The sequence below is a fragment of the Rhea pennata genome, unplaced genomic scaffold, assembly GCF_028389875.1.
Source record: "Rhea pennata isolate bPtePen1 unplaced genomic scaffold, bPtePen1.pri scaffold_26, whole genome shotgun sequence".
Lineage (NCBI taxonomy): Eukaryota > Metazoa > Chordata > Aves > Rheiformes > Rheidae > Rhea > Rhea pennata.
This window is the reverse complement of record NW_026907677.1, coordinates 1,410,515-1,414,604: the sequence shown is the minus strand read 5'-3', so window position 1 is coordinate 1,414,604 and position 4,090 is coordinate 1,410,515. Positions and strand designations below refer to the sequence as shown.

At 50.3% G+C, this 4,090-nt stretch overlaps 1 non-coding gene across 1 annotated transcript; it reads left to right on the top strand.

Annotated features, from left to right (window-relative positions):
* The first annotated feature begins 3,793 nt into the window (after window positions 1–3,793).
* TRNAA-CGC (transfer RNA alanine (anticodon CGC)) lies at window positions 3,794–3,865 on the top strand. Its single transcript has one exon. It is a non-coding gene; the product is annotated as a tRNA-Ala (tRNA).
* Window positions 3,866–4,090: the final 225 nt, after the last annotated feature.

The following is a 4,090-nucleotide window of genomic DNA, read 5'->3' as shown; positions in this document are numbered from 1 at the left end:
AATTAAATTCCCCTAGTGCCCTTTGGAATGATTGGCACTTCCTTTCTGGAGCATCTTCATAGCCTGCCTTTGTTGCTTTTTGTTGGAATCTCACTTCCCTTTTTTTTAAATAAGACTAGAAAATTACCCACAGAACTTCCTATGGTGCCCCTCAAGTGCCAGTAGGAGCCAGTAGGAATCCTTCCATACCTGCTGGGAAAATACTCCTTTCTTCATGGTTTTAATTGTGGCTCATTAATGTGTAATTGGCTGAGGCACTCAGTTGTGTATGCAGATAAGAATTTGCGGCAACTTCCACATTACCCGAACTCGGGTTTAGAGCAGAAATTCTTGTGGTTACTCCTGCATGCCAGAATGATATTGCTGTTCTCCCCTCCTGGGTGCTCCGTGCAGATCCTGCTGCCCTGTTATTCGAGGCCACATCTGGAGTAGTGTGTGCAGTTGTGGGCTGCCTGGTCCAAGAGAGACAGAGAGCTACTGGAGCAAGTGTAGCCAAAGCCTTCTAAGATGCTGACGGGTCTGGAGCATGTCTCATGTAGGGTAAGGCTGAGCAGGCTGGCACTCTTCAGTGTGGAGAAGAGGAGGCTGGTGGGGGATCTTCTCAATGTGTGTAAGGATCTGAAGGGAGGTTCTAGAGAGGGTGGGGCCAGGCTCTTTTCGGTGGTGCCCAGCGATAGGCCAAGAGGCAACGGGCACAAAATAAAATACAGGACGTTCCACCTGAACAAAAGGGAAACCCTCTTTGCTGTGAGGGTGACTGAGCAGTGGAACAGGTTTCCCCGAGAGGTTGTGGAGTCTCCTTCCTTGGGGATACTCAGAGCCATCTGGACGGGTTCCTGGGCAACATGTGCTAAGTGCCCCTGCTTGAGCCGGGGTTGGACTAGCTGATCTCAGAGGTCCCTTTGAAGCTCTGCCATTGTGTTATTGTGTGAACTCTAAGATAAAAAAGCAAAGAGAGATTCATATACTTGAGTAATATCTGTCAATGTCTTGCTTTTTCTCCATTTTTCCCAAATGTCCTTTTTCCTTTTTTTTCCACCCTCCCTCGCGGTGCTTCCTGCCCTCCCCCACACTGCTTTTTTCCCTTGCTCATTCCCTGCCCCCTTTTTTTTTAATCTCATGGTACATGTGTATTTTCTTTTTTCTCACGTCTTGTGGGTTTTTTTTTTTTTGCTTTTCTTACATTTTTCTTCTTTATTTGATATTTTATTGATGTTTTCTCTATGTTCCCCCCCCTTATTTCCTTGCTTTAACCCCATTTGTCCCATTTCCCCCCCTTTTTTGGGGAGGGGGGGGAATTCCTCTTTTCTATGGATTTCCCCTCTTTTATTTATTTCTATTTTCTGCTTTACTCTTCTTCTCTTCCCCTCTCCAGTGTTTCTCCCTGCTCATTTTCTACCTTTGTTCTCTGTTCTTCGAGTCTTCTGTTCTGTTCTTTTCTCTCTCTTTTTTTTTTCTCAGTTTTCTTCTCAGGGTTTTTTTTCGGAGCTTTTTGGGAGAGTGCTGGGGTTATTTTTTTCATTTTTAGGGTTTTGGGGGGGGGTGTTTTTTTTAATTTTCTTTTTCCCTTGATGTTTTCCTGATTTACACCCCCTGTCCCCATTTTCTCTTCATTTCCCTGTTTTTCTCGGTCTCTTTGTTTCTTCCCTTTTTTACTGTTTGTCCCCATTGCCCCCATTTGTCCTATGTTTGCCCGTTTCTTTTGATTCTCTGGTTTTCTCATTTTTCCTGTTTTACCATTTTCCCGTTTTGTCTCATTTATTTTCCAGCTCTGCATTTTTTTTCCCCATTCTTCTGTCATTATTTACGTTTCCCCTCTGGATTTTTTGGCCCTCCTGGATGTTTTGGCCCCGAGTCTGTTGCCCTTAGATTTTTGCCCTCCTATTTGCCCCCTTTCCCCTTTTGGTAGTGGGTCAGCATTAGTCAACGTTTCGTGATGAAGTCTGGAGGAACAGCAAGAATGCCTTCGTGCTGGGGCTCCAAGACCTCCATGTTTGAGGTGCCCTTACTTGAACTGAAGGGCTTGGTCAAACTCTTTGATGAGGCCTATAGTAACAATTCTATCCTAAATCCATTTTTGTCTCATCTTCTTGGGAAAGGGGACGTGGAAAGCTAACAGCCTGGCTACTGGACTATTCCATCAGCGAGTGAGATGACATCTCTCATCCGGAGGAAATGGAGGGCTGTTCCCAGGGCCAGCACTGACCCCTGACCTGGGGGCTTAGCCCTCGACTACGGGAGCCTTCTGTCAGAAGAGGGACCTGCCTTGATGCCTGAAACTGTTGACAAGCCATAATTTCAGTAGTTACTTCAGGATAAATTTTCCAATATTCTCTAAGTCATGGTATTTGGGGATAAACACATCTAGCTGAGTTCTGGATTTCCATCTTCCAGGAAACCCCATCAGCTGGAGAGTAAACTGTTTCCAGGTTTAACCTCCTTCCTTTAATGGCAGCTCTCAGAAGTTGAGGAGGTGAAGGCTGTACTCCTGCTGAAGCCTGCCGATGGAAATTGGTGGAGTTGTCTTCTCAGAGTTACTGAGACACAAGATGGAATGTAGCTGCCAACTGGACAAGCTTTGGCCCGTATGAAGAAAGAGCTGTCCTTTGAGAGGAGGCATTGAAATGCTACATCACTTTCTATGATGAACACTGTAACAAGGATATATTGCAATGGCACCCTGTAAGAAGGTATGCTTTTAGTGAACGGATCTTGTATTCCTTTTACCTGCCAAACCTGGCATGCACCAGACTCGGGCTATAAATAAATCACTGGATTTATCCTCCTAGGCAAAGCCATACATCTGTCTACTAAGTCGGTGTGTGCAGGAGGTGGGGGGAGGCTGCCTCCAGGTGAGTGTCTTGACTCAGCAGCCATAAATGTTTTCAGTTCTACAGAAGCAGCTCTTCAGAGCACACCTACTGCATGGGAAAATGGGGTATTACAAGGGGAAGGCCATTATACTGTAATTCCATTTGGAATCAAATCAGCAACCCCAGGCTCCATTCCCTGTTCCACTGTCCCTGGGTGGGTTCCACCAACAGCCTTTCAGTTAACATCCGAACGCTCTGCGTGTTGCGCCACAGAGACCTCCCCACCTGGGGCTGTGCCGGGGGCTCCAGTGTCAGCACTGTCCTGGTGCTGCAAGAATGGGAACGTCCCTGAGCGCAACCCCGTACCCAGCCCCAGGCAGGGGGACGCTGCCCTCTGCCCATGGCTGGGTGCTGGTGGGCAGCGTGGTGCAGGGGGAGGCCTGGAGCCTGGCTGAGGGGCTCTGGGCAGCTCCCTGCCCAGCACCAGCTCTGCCTGCTCCCCTGCTCCCTCCACCCCACACCCTGGGGGCAATCAGAGCTGTGGGCACATCCCGCTGGGGAGGGCATTTCCCTCACACCACTCCCTCCTGCTGCTGCCCTCGTGGACACAGGTGACGCACACAGGAGTGCTGCCTGCGCTGGCAGAGGTGACTCAGGGAAGGGGCTTGCCCCTCTCCATCGAGCCTCCCCTGGCAGGGCCAGAGCCTGGCAGCAGCGCCTGCAGCGACACTCTCCTCCTGACCCAGTTAGCTGCAGAGATGCTGCAGGGGCAGCGCTCTGTGGGGTGGCCCTGTGCAGGAGCAGTCCCAGGGCAGAGGCAAGGCCAGCTTCCCCCACGGCCAGGCAGGAGGGTCTGAATGGAGTTTTCTGGGGAGGGTCTGAGGGCAGCAGGGCACAAGGGGGCTGTGCTTGTCAGGGACATGGCATGGGAGGAGAGGGCACCCCAGAGCACACCCCCCATCTACGTATGCCATGTGTAAGGGGATGTAGCTCAGTGGAAGAGCGCCTGCTTCGCATGCAGGAGGTCCTGGGTTCAGTCCCCAGCATCTCCAGCAAGGACTTTTGTGCCTCGCTGTGTTGTCTTCCCAGCAGATATAAGGGTGGTGGAAGTCCCCTGGGTGAGCCTGGGTCTGTGATCCGGAGGCGGCTTCCTGCCGTCCATCAAAAGCCTCATCAACTTCCTCTTCCTGAGCTGGTGGCTTGTTGTAAACACCTACAGCAGTGTCTGCCGTGTTAGCCTGCCTAGTCATCTTCACCCATAAGCTCTGGACTCACTG